The sequence below is a fragment of the Equus asinus genome, chromosome 11 (genome assembly GCF_041296235.1).
Source record: "Equus asinus isolate D_3611 breed Donkey chromosome 11, EquAss-T2T_v2, whole genome shotgun sequence".
Classification (NCBI taxonomy): domain Eukaryota; kingdom Metazoa; phylum Chordata; class Mammalia; order Perissodactyla; family Equidae; genus Equus; species Equus asinus.
This window is the reverse complement of record NC_091800.1, coordinates 30,419,223-30,436,399: the sequence shown is the minus strand read 5'-3', so window position 1 is coordinate 30,436,399 and position 17,177 is coordinate 30,419,223.

Below are 17,177 nucleotides of genomic sequence, written 5' to 3'. Positions count from 1 at the left end.
GGAGGTGGGTTGAGATGAGCCCTCCTGTAGGCCAAGGCTCCAAGCCACCAGCACATGCTCCATTGTCTCACTAGACGTCATTTTAAAAACAGAAATTCAAAAATAAAATTAAGAATCTCAAGATGCCCACGACAGAACATTAAACCCCAAGCCCAGGGCCCTTGTGAGCATGGGGTTCTGTGAACCTGCACTGGTGGCATGCTCATGAAGCTGGCCCTGGGTGCACATGTTGTGTTAAAGGTTATGGAGCCCAGTCTTCATTTATGGCTTGGGTCCTCTTCTTGTGTCAAATTCTTTCCTGCTTCAGCCTTTGGTTTTTGATGCATTATGCTTCATCTTAAACACAGCATTTTTTTTTCTTGCTAGAAATTGGCTTTAACAATTCCCCATGTCTGAAATCTTCCATAGAAAAAGAGGAATGAATGTACTGCTAATTTCCAGGGATAGTGCATTGATATTCTCAAACAACAACAAAAATTACATTTCCACTGATTTTAACTGGGTTGGGTTAAATTTTGTCTCTAAGATCCCTCATCTTTTATTTTGATCACCAAAGGCACTATTTAATTCTCCAAGGGATCTCTTCTGACATACCAGTTTTCATGGTTTATTTTGAGTGGAAAATTAGAATCTCATACTGGTTTTCAAGTCTGGATGTGATGAAAGAGAATATTGTAGGTTGAAGTTTTATTTGGAAAAATACATTTCAAACTCCCAAAGAGGTGGACGTGATCTTTTGGTTGGTTCTTTTGTTTTCAAGATTTCTGATAAGCAGTGGAGTCCAAAGCCAAATAATCTTACGAAAAAGCACTTTGGACTGAGAGTGACTAATTTCTATAAAGCCCCTCTTCTAGAAACTTGCATGATATTTTCACTTGGGCAACCAACACAGGGTCTTGAAATTATACCTTCTTGTGGCACAGCTGACACACTTTGTTCTGTGGCTCCAAAGGAAAATATAATCTTAACATGCATCCAATACCTCTTGAAATACACTCTGACTCATCTCCCAAACTCCAGGCCCCATATTCCTGCTGTAAATTTGATGTCTAAATTCACGTAGAAGCCTCAAGGGATGCGAGCTTGGTTAGAGTTGAGCCCTATTTATAATATCCAATCTCTATTTGTTTTCCTTATCTTTCTGAGAGATTTCTGGCTCATTCAACAAAGCCTAGTAGAAAGTGTTAGTGAACAACCCGGCAGCTTAGGTAATGTAATGGGGAAAGAGGCCTTTGAGGAAGGTAGGTACCTCTCGAGGCCAGCAAGATTGGCCAAGAAGCATGTACAACTGGACAGAGCAATTTCCTGTATGCCTAATCAGGTCTAGAAGCAGTTCTTCAGTGCTCCCAATGTCTCTTGCTCAAACCTCTGAAGAACACCTGTAGAGTGCATGGGAGGGGTGGCAATAGTTGAAATGATGTGATATTGGAAGCTCATGGTGACAAGAGAAGAAAGTGTTTCCAGGATTTTGGCTGGTGTACCCTGATTCAGTGTTATGCTGGAGAAAGCTTATATTGACTTAAGAAAGAGGATTGTTAACTATGTTGGTAGCTTGAAAATGGCCATGAAATTGGCATATAATAGTCTGTGAGGGATACAATTTGAGATCCCCAGTGGATGCCTGAAACTGTGGATAGTACAGAACCCTATACATACTCTGTTTTTTCCTATACATACACACCTACGATAAAGTTTAATTTATAAATTAGGCACAGTAAGAGATTATCAACAATAACTAATAATAAAATGGAACGATTATAACAATACACTGTAACAACATGCTGATAACCAAGATGGCTGCTAAGTGACTACTGAGCAGGTAGCAGATACAGCAGGGATGTGCTGGACAGAGGGATGGGTCATGTCCTGGGGGGCACAGAGCAGGATGGCAAGAGATTTCATCATGCTACTCAGAACGGTGTGCAATTTAAAACGTACGAATTGTTTATTTCTGGAATTTTCTGTTTAATATTTTCAGATTGTGGGTAACTGAAACCGAGGTAGGTGAAACCGTGGATAAGGGGGGTCGATTGTATGCTACAAATCAAGCCCCACCACCAACCAGCTCAAGAACTGGTTTACCAGCACTACATTGTCTGATTTTAAGCTTATACTACTTTCTAGAAATGTTCTCTGGCTCCCTCTGATTGCCTGTGGCACTTTCTTTTTGAGGTCCTTAGGGCCCTTATCTCCATTTGTCATCATTGTTTATGTACCTGCCCCCATTCCTGGCCATATGGGCCATAATGTCTAGCATATAGTAGATGCTCTGAACAAATGTCCCTTGTATCAATGGACCCATAAAATGCATTTTTCAGACTCATATTTAAAACTAAGAAACCATAGATCTTTACTAGCAGCATTTTAAAAAAATTTCTTTACTCATTTACATAACATCTAGTGAGCTCCTATCACGTAACAGTGTGCTAGGCCCTGGTGTTTACCAGACAGTAAGGTATGCTCCTTTTCTTCCAGAGGCTCACAGTTTCCTGAGAAAGAGAGAAATAATCACACGACACTTACCTCTGTATATTAATAATAAAGTATGAATAAAGGTAACAATGGTCAAGTTTGAGAATGAGTGTGTTTTTATAATGTGTGTAATAACATAAAACTTGAACCACTATAAATATCAATCCGTAAGGGACTAGTTAAACAAACTGTGAAATACTAATAAATGGAACAGTATGCAGCCACTAGAAATAGGTAAAGTTACATATGCTGATATGAAAAGAATCTCAAAGATATATTTTTCAAAGGAAAGAAAAGTTGCATGTATGTAATCTTTTTTAGTAAAATGACTTATACACATGTTCATATGTATATAAAAATGCTATTACATACATACAAAACCTTTTGAAAGGAAATACAAGGTGGTTATCTTTGGAAGACATTGTAGAGAGGTAGATTTTTTTACTTTTTAGTTTTCATACTTACATATTTCAATTCTCTATTGTAAATTTCAACGGCGGCTATGGGACATTTTTGGTTTTTCCTCCATACTTTTCTATAGTAAATAACTCCAAAACGTTCTTTAGAAAATAGTGAAGGACACTCTTAGTAAGTGTGTATTTTATATAACTATCTGGTAATATTTATAAAAAATATAAAAGTGCCTATCTTTTGTTCCACCACTTTTATTTCCTGGAATGTATCTTGCCAATATTCCCCAACAAGAGCACAAGATTTATGTAAAAGGATGTTTGACGCATCACCTGTACTAATGAAAACCTGGGGTAGGGGCCGGCCTGGTGGCTCAGCTGTTGAGTGCGCACGTTCCGCTTCTTGGCGGCCCGGGGTTCGCCGGTTCCAGTCCTGGGTGCGGACATGGCACCGCTTGTCAAGCCATGCTGTGGTAGGTGTCCCATGTATAAAGTAGAGGAAGATGGGCACGGATGTTAGCTCAGGGCCGGGCTTCCTCAACAAAAAGAGGAGGATTGGCAGTAGTTAGCTCAGGGCTAATCTTCTTCAAAAAAAAGAAAACCTGGGGTAAATGTCATCACAAGAGACAGGTTAAATGAATTATGGTGCATCTAAGCAATGGCCTATCAGGCAGTGTAAAAATAATGAAATAAATAAAAACTTGAAAAAATACTCATGGTTGCAGAGCAGTGCGTTACACTCTCATTATAATAACGAAAATATATTCATATATACAATGGAGTCACACCCAATGAGGGGCTTCAGCCTTGAAGCAAACTCATAAGATGAAAATCAGCTGCAGTCAAACCTGCATCTGTGAGCACTAGAACCACACTCAGCTCTGTGAGATGTTCGCCCTTCACAGGCCTGGACACTTCGCTCTCCGAAGGGACAGCAGAATCATGGCTGGCATCCCAGGCTCTCTGAGGCTAGGTGCTCATTGTGCTCATTGAGTAGAAAGTGGCCTGAGCTTTTCCATTTGCCTCGCTTTTTCTTTGGATGTTTCTCTCTGTTTCTATTTTGTTTTTTTTTGAGGAAGACTAGCCCTGAGCTAACATTTGCTGCCAATCCTCCTCTTTTTGCTGAGGAAGACTGGCCCTGAGCTAACATCCGTGCCCATCTTCCTCTACTTTATATGTGGGACACCTACCACAGCATGGCTTGTCAAGCAGTGCCATGTCCGCACCTGGGATCCGAACCGGCGAACTCAAAGCTGCCAAAGCAGAACGTGCGAACTCAACCACTGTGCCACCGGGTAGGCCCCTCTATGTATTTTTTTTAATATGTTCATTAGCTGGTTTAGTAACTTATAATGCAACTCCAGTACATAAATGTATATATATATGGTAAAAGATCTGAAAGGCCACACACCAAAGCATTACCAGTTTACTTCTGAAGGGGAAGAGGTGGAGACAGAAAAAGACAACAGTATTTTTTCTTTGTGCCATTTTTATTGCTTGAACTTTTGAGTATGCATTATTTTATCCTTAAGATATCTGAAAAGAAATTTTAAAACTTGGTATGGCTAACAAGTTCAAGGATGTGTGGAGGGACATGAGCCAAGGATGTGAAGAGAGTTGGGATTTGATCCTGTAGAAAAAGAGAATCACATGGAGAGTTTTAACCTGAAGGACAAAGTGATTTGATCTCCATATTGGGGAAGATAACATATAGGGTTGAGAACTATAGGTGGCACTGGAGAGAGGTAGACTGAGTTTAATGGATTAGTTCTTTTTTCGTTTTCCTATAAAGAAAGTATTCCTCTGTCTAGTTTTGGGTGGAAATAACTTGTGCTGGCAGTTCCTAGGGTGTGGTACTCAAGTTTTTACATGGCTATAAAAGCAGACAGACCGTCCAGATATGCAGTCTCTCTTTCTTTCAACTCTAATGTCATCCACGTCTTATATGCCGGCATCCATTAAGTGTTTACAGGTGTCTTGGGAAGGGGGAAATTCAGTTTGCTTCTGAGTCATATGAGTGGACCAACAGTGGTGAAGGGTAGAAAGTTCCTAGTAGAGATTGCCTTGCTGGAAATACAAAGATAGAAGTTCACTGTTTTTGGGTAGTCGAGGGTGTTAGGGTACAGTCTGGGAGTTGTCATTTTAGGCTGGTCTGGTTGTACTCAGTGGCATTGACTTCCAGCCAACTGTCCAGGTCCCTTTGAGTTATAACAATTTCAATTCCTTCACCTGGTGATGTTCACAAGGTGCTAATTTCCTCTACGGCAGGTTTGATGAAAATCACTGTTTGAATGTAAGGGGGGGGGTGAGAGCCCAGTGGGGTACCAACCTCTGGATTTGAAGCACTTCATGTGGGATGAGGTGACACAGAAACACTCCAACAGAAGAGTAGGCAGGGAAGTGAAGCACCATTTGGCTACTGATTTGACTCCAGAATGTTGCTACTCTTGTTGGTGAATACTTCGTGCTGTCCAGGAACATGGCAGTGGGGCTGGGTGAAATCCTCTGCTTTGGCACAGCCCTCTTCTAACCTAACAAGTCTTTGAGGGAAGGTCACTTCCTGTACATTACTCAGTTGAGATAGCATCAATGTATAATAAGTCTGAGGCCCACAGTGATACCATTTATAGAGATTGTTGCTGTGATGATATACACAGCCAGTTCATAAGACAGACCTTCCCAGGAAGCATGAGTCAAGACTAGATCTAGTGTCTGTCACATCACAGAAACTGAACAACTACCCCTTATCTGTTTCTAACTCAAATCCAGGGCCCCTCTACTGGCTCCATCTCTTTCTACCTTTGTGGTAACCTTATTTTGGATGTTTTGTTATTCTCTCTGCCCACTGACCTTGATTGGACCACTCTAAGTAGATCTGCCAACTCATTCATTCGTTTATTCATCTTTCCGATACATACTGTATTTATTGAGTGCTAATGTGGGTCAGGCACTATGTGCGCTATTAGGAATATAACTATGAGCATAGAGAGTCATGGTCTTTGCCCTAATATTGCTTAAAGTCTAGAGGAGGATTGAGGTGTTAAAGAGTAACAATATCAACACAAAGCCACAGCTGTGATAAGGCAATGATGGAGAAAGGTTACAGGCACAAGTAAGACTACGTAAAAGAAGAATCATCTGGTCAGGAAAGTCAGAGAAGGCCTCTCTGGGGAAGTGGCTCTGCTGAGCTCTTCCTTCAGGGGTGGAAAGGCCCAGCTTCTGGCCACGCTGGTTTACTTCCTACCAGCAGATGAAGCAACATCTCCCAAGTCACTCTAAAAAACCCCTCGGAATAAAGGAGTCCTGTTACACCATAGTTCTAGTCCAATGGGGCTTACTCAGCCATATTCACAGAACAGAGGGCTACTCAAATGACTCTGAAGGACAAAAGGAATAAAAAGAAAGCCCTTCTATATTTAGTAAAAAGCTGCTTAAAATTTATATGGTATCACTCAAGGGTAAAGTCGCTTCCTGACACCTGAACCTGTGAGGCCAAAAAGTCAGCCATTTTCCATTTGCTTTGGGGACTTTGTCCCCTCTGAATGTTCTGTTCTGTAGCCGGCCTATTAAAGCTGTTTCAAATCACTTTTCCAATTTTTCAAGGTCCTTCAGGATTTCGATCAGCAGTTATTTTTTTTCTCCTCACAAGCAGACCTGCTTTAAATTGCCTATGACTAGAACTGAGTTAGTTATTCAATTATAATGCTGAAGCAACTTTGAGTGGTAAATATAGTTGTCAGGTGGCAAATTCTGCTTTCTGTAATTCCCAGGATGGAATTTCCAGCCGTAAGCAAGGGCGCTATTTGGCATTGCTGGATGGAGAGTCTGACTAACAAGCTCCCTTCTCAGGAACTAGGAATGCCAGTTGCCAGGCGCCAGGCACTAGCAGTTGTGGGGTTGTGCCCCATCAGTGATGTGCGCCCCCAGCTAAGGGAAGACTCGTGAGTCAGAATGTTGGGAACTGCACAGGCAGTAACCTTCATTTGTGGGGAAATTTGTCTGGCTCACAACTCAGAAAAATAAATAAATGCTATGTATTTAGACAGAGGTACAGGGCTATGTAGGTGTGGAGAGATTGAAATGGACACAAGCATACAAACAGCGACTCCCTAGTCACCAAAGAGACCCCTAAAAATGATGGTTTCCAGGGCAAGTGGACTAATTACAATTAGTTTGAAATGTCTAACATTTTTTATGCGTCATTAGATGCTGTACAAACCACAACATGTTGGACTCACAAATTAAGCAGGGTTGATCTGTAGTAAAATAACAAATTAAGCAATATAGGGGAGTGTTCAACTATTGCTAAGAAACTGACCAGCTTTAACGTAGGAGTAATTAAAATAATTACAAAATAACAGAGCTTATTAATGTTGAAAACAGGAAGAGACAGTCCAACTGTATTTATTTAAAATACACTTATTTTGTACTTAAATTGTGTATTTATTTTCCCATATTCATTACTCTTTGTAAACATTACTACAATCCCTTTTTTATATGTGGCTAGGAGTTTATTTCTCCCTTCTGATTATAAACAAAACATGTTCATGTTTATTATGAATAATTCAAAGAGGGAGAAGTAGAGATATGAAGTTAAAAGCAAAATTCAGAGGGAAATCCCAACTGAGATCATTGTGAAGGATTTCGTCAACATCCTTGCAGACACTTCTATGTATAAATTCAGTATAATAAGTTTGCACTTGCTACAAGGTTAAGACATTGCAGTATACGCATAGTCAATCTTTTCCCACCTACCTCCTGAGAAGGAAATTTTGTTCCCTTGGTATTTTCTTCTCTCTCTACCTTATTATTCAGATTATGGTAATAACTAAAGAGAGAACCAAAGGAAGAGGGAGAAAGGACAAAAAGAGAAGTGGTTGATCAACTCGGGGGTGAAGTTTGTGGTTGAGACTTGAAAAGGCTATTGAGGAAAGAGAGCCTTCAAGAGCTATTACAGTGTGAGAGAGAACAAGATGAAAAGGTGGCTACAGAGGATATTTTAAGATGTGGTGCTGTGGGTGAGGAATTGCATGTTCTTTAATGTTCTCTGAAAGTTGAGAACAAAGGCCGAAATTACTTTGTAATGCCTTTTGGTAGCTGGGCTGTTTCTGTGAATGCGAGACACTGCTGAGACTGGAATCACAGCAGGGCTGGTATGTATTTGATTTACACAATGGAATTATATCAACTGTGCTGCTTTGTAATGCCTTTTCTCTCAAAATATGTCAGGGAGTTTCTCTTCAAGTCAGCAAGTATAAATCTCCCTGATTCTTTTCAGTAGATGCATAGATTCTCTTGTATGAATATACCATGTCTTTTCTAACTAGTCCCACGTTGACGGATGTTTAGGTTGTTTCTAATTGTGATGAATATCTTTGTATATCTTTGCATATTTTTGTGATTGTCTCATTGGAATAATTTATTAGATATAACATTTTCTGTATAAAATGGTATATACATTTTAAATTGGATTACATAATGCCAACAAAAAGTCACACTAATTCATACTCCCACCACTAGATATAAAAGTCCCCTAGCCACACAATCGCATTCTGACCATTCCTTATCAGTTGGTGAGGACTCCCATAGTTTTAACAACAAATCTAGAGCACACACATGAAGGAGCTGAAACTCAGGGAGGCTGAGGGACTCTCATGTAAAGTGTAGGAACTGAGATAACTCTAGTCTGTTGCTCCTCTATAGATGTCCTGTCATGGAAGAGCCAAATGACAACAATGTCTGTTAGGCCACATGGAAACTAATGCTGTCCAGAGAAGAAAGGAAGATACTTAAAGCTGACAAATGAAACTATTTCCAGTTCAAATCATCTGTGTAAGAGGGGCACACACACTGTAGTGGTAAGATGAGGTGTGAAAAAGTACTTTGTAGATCGCTAGAGATGGAGGCACCATTTGGGAAAACAATGACCCCCTTCATCTGGATAGTTAGGGCTGTGTGTGTTTAGCTAACAGAAGGGAATTATAAATGCTGTGGTCTGACCTTGTGTTTGAGGGTCATGTTTATCTTCTGCAACTTGATAGCCAAATTTCCAGTAAACGAAGCATTTATTATAAAAAGTGCTGACAAGGTCAGAGCCAATCTGGACCACTTTTCCTTGTAATACCCTGATGATTAAAAGACTGAAGGTCCAATTCTTTACTCTTCTAGCAGATGTACTATACATGGCATCTTCCTCTGTAAAACCATGTCCCCGGGTTGCCTCTGACCTTGGGCCAGGAAGCCTGTTGACTTTATGCTTATTTATGCTCATTTTGTCTCTAGAAAAGTGAGTCCAGACGGCCCTCTCCAAGTTTATTTTACCAGCTCAGGTCCTACCAGACTCTTAAGGATTGTAGGCACCAGAACAGTGATGTTTAACCTTGTCCATTAGTCCCTGCCCAAGAAACCCATCCGAATTGGCAATGCTTCTGAAAACACAAATGAGACTAAATTACAAACAGAGAAAGTGTCTGGGTTAAAATAAACTGTCACCAGACAAAAGCTATCTCCTTCTATTTTTTTTTTCCTGTAAGAAAAACAGGGAACTGGCTTTGATCTTATACTTAGGTGATATTTGTTGTTCTAATCTTTTTAAAAGCACTTATCCCAGAATTTCTGATCAGCAGTAAAGGTGGGGGCGGGGGGGGGGTGTTGTATTCAGTATCTGCTTGTAGCAATAAAGATCCACATCTAATTTTGCAGTTCTGCCTTTGATATTCTTATTTTGAACTAGAATAGCACAGAAAAAGTGGATTGAGGACCTCACAATTGGAGCATGTCTTGTGTTGCCTGGTTACTGGGACTCTCTGGAGATTATATTGTCAGGATATTTAGATGCACAAAAAAGCAAGCATACAAAACTCCTACCTCTCTAGTAATTCCTCTCTGAAGACAGGGCAGCCTCTAAGGCTGGAAACCTAGGGGAGGGGAGATAACCATTTCTGTTAGCAGAGGATCACAAATAGTAATTATTTTCAACTGTGTCTTCCCCTAAGAGAATGTCTCACCATCAGAGACATGGTCAGTGGGAAGTGGCCACATTCAATATGATAAGTTTCATATTGCTCTAATTCTGGGGACCCTTAGATGACCATACCCAGGCTTGCTTTTCTTCAAAAGCTGCCTTGTGCAATCTGCAAAGAGAAGAGAAGAGGGCCTTCTAATTCACTGGTCTTGAAAGAAGTAAACTAGAAGCAGGCTTTCAAGTGTCGCTTGAAGGCACTATAGGATTTGTGTTGGAGAGACTTAGGAGAGACTAGCAGGTCAGAAATGTACACAGACCCCAATTCTCTTCCATCAGTTAATTTAAAACTGTCTAAGCTTCTGCCAAATGATTATTTCAGCTCAGCATCATCACTGACCCTTTCTGTATCCTCTCCTGCATCACAGAGAGTCATCCAGAATGGCATTTTCCTGAATCCCTTTCCACTAGAATTCTGGGTTAAATCTGCCACTGATGGGAACTTTTATGAGATGTGGAAGGCAGAAGAGGAGAGGGGATTTTCCTCTTGGGACAGCCATGGGCAGGGAGTTGAGATCATCGCTGACGGCTTCCCCTGGCTCTGGGGTTCCTTTAGACAGGCAGCTGAGGCCACCCTGTGATCCCTGCATCTCCAGGTCTCCTAAAGTGACCTCCTGACCTTTGCTCTACCAGCTCTTCCAATTCTTTCTAACTTTCTATTTTAAATATCTCTCCACTCAAAATACATAGTCATTTTTTTTCTCCCCTGATTAATCCTGAATGACACAGAAGCCTAGGCACAAAGGCCCAATACTTTGGTCATCTGTGTTAGCAAATCTGAATTTTGATTAGCACCAAATTATAGATTAATATATGGCTTACAGATATAAAAAAATACATACGGTATCATTTCATTTTTATAATGTTCAAAAGCAAACTAATACGTGGTGTTAGAAGTAAACATAGTGGTTACATCTGGGAAGGACCAAGGGGGTGGTGATTAAGTGGGCCATGAGGGCAGCTTGGGATGCTGGTCATGTGTGATTTCTTCATCAAGATAGTGCTTATTTTTTTTTTTGGAGGAAGATTAGCCCTGAGCTAACATCTGCTGCCAATCTTCCTCTTTTTGCTCAGGAATACCGGCCCTGAGCTCACATCCGTGCCCATCTTCCTCTACTTTATATGTGGGATGCCTACCACAGCATGGCATGCCAAGCAGTGCCATGTCCGCATCCGGGATCCGAACGGGCGAACCCCGAGCCGCCAAAGTGGAACGTGCGCACTTAACCGCTGTACCACAGGTCCAGCCCCCAAGACGGTGCTTAGATAGTTGAGTTTCTTTTGTGATAATTCTTTAGGCAAGATAATCATAATTTGTGCACTTTTCTTTATATACTTTAAACTTTAATTAAAAATTTATTTAAAAAAATTTAAGGCTGGTAGAAAATGTTATATTTTAGTGTCAATCCTAAAATGACAATTTAATCATTGACTCCCGTCTTCCTCTTTAACAGACGATACAACGGAGGCACAAGCAACTTGCTCAAGGTCTACCTCCAAGCCCAGTTCTCTATCATTTATAATCTGATTTAATGTGAGAATTTTAAAAATCAGGTTTTCCTAGTTATCTTTTTTCCCATTTTTTTCTATTTATAGTCAAATAGAAATCAACTCTATGTAAAAATAGGTAAGGGGAATCATTTCAAGCTAATTTGTCATCTCATGCATTACTTAAGACATTAGACTCTCCAGTGAAAACGTCTGTGGGTAATGTGGGTGGAGGATGTGCCAACCTCGCCAAAGTATTTAGAATTTAGGAGGAGGAAGCAGAGAAGCTGCTTCAACAATGGGCCATTGTGAATGGGATGTGGCTCTAAATCAAGTAAAATACGCACATTGTAAAATGTCACCGAGAAAGGTAAATTGGATACTGCTTGAAAATCCCCACTAATTTCGTCCATTTGTCCATTTCCCACAGCTTTTGCTACCATTGAGCTACCTGGATAGTCATCTCTTAGGGCCTGAAATTCCTATGGCATTCCTTCCCTTGCTATTCCTTCCCAGGGAACATGCGCTGACATGTAAACGTCCACCAGATGAACCCCGTACGGCAGGGAGCCTCACCAGAGGAGGGCCACTTCCTGGAGAGCCACGGATTTTATAGTTAACAAAGGACAGAGAAAGGTTCTTTCTGCTGAGTTTTCCCCCTGTGCTGCCCCCTCATGAGTGCCTAAGTCTTAATAGGACATTCTAGGTCTGTTACAGTCTAGACATATGGTTTTGAAATCTTTTCACCCATTACTTTCAGAAATCAGCAATAGTGTGTCTTTTGAGCTCCTCGGATTTTCTGAGCTTGCATCTAGCATAATTCAGAAAAGATGACTTCTCACAGTCTGTTCATTCAACACGTATTCATTGAACTTCCACTATATATCTGATACATATCTGATATATATATCTAGGCTGAGTACTGGGGTCACGTGATGCACAAGACGCAGTCTCTGTGCCCTAGAAACTCATGATTGGTTGCAGAACAGTCATACAAAATAATAGTTTAGTTACAAGAATGAATTTTGGTGCTGGTTAAAGCATATCATTTAAAAGTCCTAATCATGAGTTTTAAAATGTTTTCTTGATAGCTCTTTGCTAGTGATCTTTCAATGTGAGACTCCATGCTATTTTGGATAAAAGGATTCTTTGAGAATTCAAAAAAGATGCTTGTCTTCATTTAAATGTACCCAACTTGGGCATAGTTTGGGAGCATCCTAAGTTCAGAAGATGTGAAGAGTATACACATGGGAAATAGGCTGGGACTTCTTGCTTGAAATTGATACAGATTAGAAGTCCTAGGAGTGGAGAATTTTAAGGCAAGGAGCTCCTATAATGGTGACTTTCAAACCAAGCTGAGAAGGTTCTAAGAGGAATATTGATGTTGTTTTGAAAGAAAGTTCAAAGATAATGCCAGGTCTGTTTAATTGTCACCTGTCCATCAAGGGACAATACTTCAGGGCTAACAACTCACAGCATGGAGACTTAAGGGTGGCTTCTCCAGACTTTGAGTTTCTGTATCTTCCCAGAGCAGGGAAATTCTATCCCAGATCAAGAGATCCCTACTTGCAGTTACTCCTGATTTGTTGTTGGGAAGGTAAATTATCTGCCAAATGTGATTAGAAATGTGAACCAAAAAGATTATCAGTCACTCAAGATGTTTTTGACCTAATTTTTATTGCCTATAGGTTTAAATTGTGACCAGGGAACCGGGCAAAGAAAGGGTCATTGAGGATATTATCCATAATTAACACGGTCTGTCAAAAGTTTTTCAGAACAAGAAGAAACTATGTGTTCTGTTTTGCAGAAACTGATGTCCTTGTTTTGCAGATGTTGCTATTTTTCAGAGAAACTCACATGCTTGCAGCAAAACTCCTGCAAATTGTCCCAGCTCCATGCATCCTAAAGATACCTTAACTCTTTAACATCTTAAATTCTCCTTCTCTGGGAGGATCCAAGCAGCCATTTTCAGTTCATGCAATGTACGTAGTAGCATGTTTACCTGCTATGCATACACCCTGAATGAGCACAGTTGTTACACACTGGTTACAAATAAACCTGTTATCATCTGCTCTCTCGTGTATAAAATCTCAGCCAGCACTTAGCTCAGAGAGACACTGCTTTGGGGAAATATCCCAGTTGTTCTCCATTGTTTGTGCAAGTAATAAACCTGTTTCCTCACCTACTTCTGCCTAGGTTGTGCTTTTTGGCTCTGCATTCACCAAGAGACGAACCCTCTGAGTTCAGTTACAAAATGGATGAGAATTTGGTTATAACCCCTGCTGTAGGACTTTCCTTCAGCCCTGATACATAGAGCTGGTGATGAATATCCAAAAGACCAGAATTACGGGTAATGCAACTTGGGCTGGATGATGGGAGTCGAGGAACTGGGATGAAGTGGAAGGTGTCCACCTTGAGTAAGGGGCAGCCTCTGCTTGGCTGTGACTAATTACCATACACAGGACTACAGGACTAGTAGATTCAAGAGAACCTGCTTTCAAATACGTTGGAATTCTGCATATTTCTTTCCAAATTAGGTTTTCCTAATTTGTAATTGTTGTCAATTAATTCGAAAACTAGAAAAAGAGAAAAGGAAAATACTACTTCCACTCAGTTGTAGAAGGATATGAAAGCCCTTTGCTCTCGTGGTAACAAAAAGAAAAACCCTTGCAAAATTTAAATCATGCTTTTATATGGAGCTAGCAAAGAGCAGTGGACACAAAAAAGTCTTGATAAACAGAGTTGGCTCAACAATTCTCCCTCCAAACCCAAACTTTGCTGAGAAGACCGCAGTAAAGAAGAGTATGATAAGCAGAGAGGAAATAACATAATACCATATGTTCCTGTGGTAACTGGATACCAGGACTCTGACAGTGTTGAATCTAGAACCGAACGAAAAATACCTACAACTTTAGCCAAACTTTCACCAGCTCAAGTACTGAGAAGATCAAAAAGGCAGTGGAGGGAAGGTTGAGTTTTACTCAACATCAGTTTTCATCAGAGAAGGGCAAATTAAAACTACAATAAGATATCATTTCATATGCACTAGAATAGCTGAAATTAAAAGTATGACACCAAATGTTGGCAAGGATATGAAACAACTGGAACTCATACACTGCTGATGGGAATGTAAAATGGAATAACTGCTTTGGAACACTCATTGGTAGCTCCTTGTAGTGTTATGTCTGCCTATCTATGACAAAGCAATTCTATTCATTTGCATATACCTAAGAGAAATAAAAAAGCATGACCACCAAAGACTTTACAGCAGCTTTATTCATAGGAGCCTAAAATACTTCTGAAAATAACTCAAATGTTCATCAACAAAAGAATATATAAACATTCTTTTACATATATATTTTGGTATATCTGTGCAGTGGAATACTATTTAGAAATGAAAAGGAATGAACCTCTGACATACACACCAGTAACATGGATGAATCTCGAAAACAGAATATTGAGTGAAAGAAGTCAAACATGAAACAGTACATACTGTAAATTCCATTTATATGAAGTCCAAGGATACCCAAAACTAATGTATAGTGATAAAAATCAGAAGAGTGGTTGCTTTAACAAGGGAAGGCAACGTTTTTACTAGAAAGGGACAAAGGAAAACCTTCTGGGGTAATGGAGTTGTCAATACTCATTGTGCTTAAGATATGTGTATTTCCCTATATAAAATTATACCGCGATGAAAGAAAAGCCTAAAATAATCATCATAATAGTAACATGTGGGCCAAATGGAACAGTTTGGGACCTGTTTCCACCCCCTGACTTCAGTCTGGTAGATGAAAGAGCCCTACCTTCAACTACCAACCCAGGAGAATGGTCAATAACCACTCCTCCAGGCTTAGAAAGACCTCCCTGTTTTGGGGGCTGCTAAGAGATGCCTAGAATGAATAGGAGTGGTCACAGCTTCAAGGTCTGTCTCTACTGCCAGCCTGGGTTTATTACATCCCCACAGCTGTGGCCAGGGCTTGAAGATGAGGCTTTGTTGCTGTCATCTCCTTGGCCTGGTTTCTGGGTTACGATGCTCTCTTGGGCTGTTTGTTCCTGTCCAGTCCTTCCAGGATGCTGCCTAAAGCCCAATTTGCTTGTCCTGAAAGAGTTTGCTTTAACCACAGCCAAGCTCCTTTCTGCTGGAAGGTCTTAACCTGAGTCTGACCGCTAACGGATCTCTAGACAGAATTACAGAACGTGAATGGGAAAATTGCATCTTTATTCTTACTAACCTCTGATCGAAATTTGGCATTTCCTTCCATTATGAACGTAAGCAACAAACTACAATAACATTAACAGGACCTGTGACCATCACAATTACAAATCACAGGTAATTTTATGTCATATTACAGCTGTGGCACGTATCTCAAAATATTGTTTGTGACCTCACTACTTCAAAATTATGGCAATTATTATAACCGCCACAAAATCTTTTTATTTAGTGAATTAATAAAGATATACCTATACATATAACACCACTTTAAAATATTTTGATAATTTCCATGTAGCTGCTTTCCATTGTAATACTATGCATTTTATTTATGCGTTTACAAACATTCCAGGAAGTCTATATGTTTTCTCTTGCAGCTGTAAGAAATTACCACATACTTAGCGACTTAAATGACAAAAGTTAGTATCTTACTGTTCGTAGGTCAGAAATCTCACGTGGATCTTACTGGACTGAAATCAAGGTGTCAGTGGGACTGTGTTACTTCTGGAGGTTTCAGGGGAGGTTCTACTTCCTTGCTTTGTCCAGCTTCCAGGAGCTGCCTGCATTCCTTGGTTCATGGCTTGCTTTCTTCATCTTCAAAGCCAAATTTAAGTCTCTCTCAAATCACATTGCTCCAACCTTCTATTTTACAGTTTTAAAGACCCTTGTGATTACATCAAACCCACTTGGCTAGTCCAGAATAATCTCCCTATTTTAAGATCAGGGGATTAGCAACCTTAATTCCATCTGCAACCTTAATTCTCCCTTGTCATGTAGCAGAACATATTCGCAGGTCCTGGGAATTAAGATGCAGACATCTTTAGGGGGCTTACTCTCCCTACCATAAGGTTCATAGATTTCATCAGATTGCCCAAGGGGTCCATGGTATAAAAAGTCTGACACCTTGTCCTAAACCCTGGTCTGAGGCACATTTGCCTAGCGCTGGCTATCCTGCTGAATTTTGCCGGCCTCCCTCTGGCTACCTCTGCAGCTAAACTGGATGGAAGCCCTGGGAGAGGCACATCCATTATCTTTTTTCTCACCTGACCAACTCTTCTTCCTACAGACCTCAGCTCATCATCTCCCTCTCTGTGAGGCCTCCCTGGTGGTCTGTCTGATACACGGGCCCCTCCTACTGTGCCTCCAGCTCGTTACTTGCCTTCCACGGAGATCCTTAGTCTGCCTTTGAGTCATTTACTTTTCTTTTTCTCCAGTTGAACCATGAGCTCCTTCAGGACACGACTGAGTCTTCACTGTGTATCTCCACTCTGTATCTAACTGTAACTAAACCGCTGTAAGAATTTATGTTTGTGGAACAAGTACATGAACCAGAACTTCAGAAAAAGAGAAATAGAAGCCAATAGAATTTAAGAAAAATGCTAGAACTAAAACTGGGATTGAAAAGAAAAGATACTTATAAAAATGCTTCTATTTCTGGGCTGTCTTTAAAATACATTTCATTGTGAGGTGTCCTGGAGCCCAGACTCTGCTACCCAAAATCACTCCAGACCCTGCCCAAACCAAATCTGGGGCAGCCTAGGATCTGAGAGAGGAAATCACCTAAACTTAAATGCAA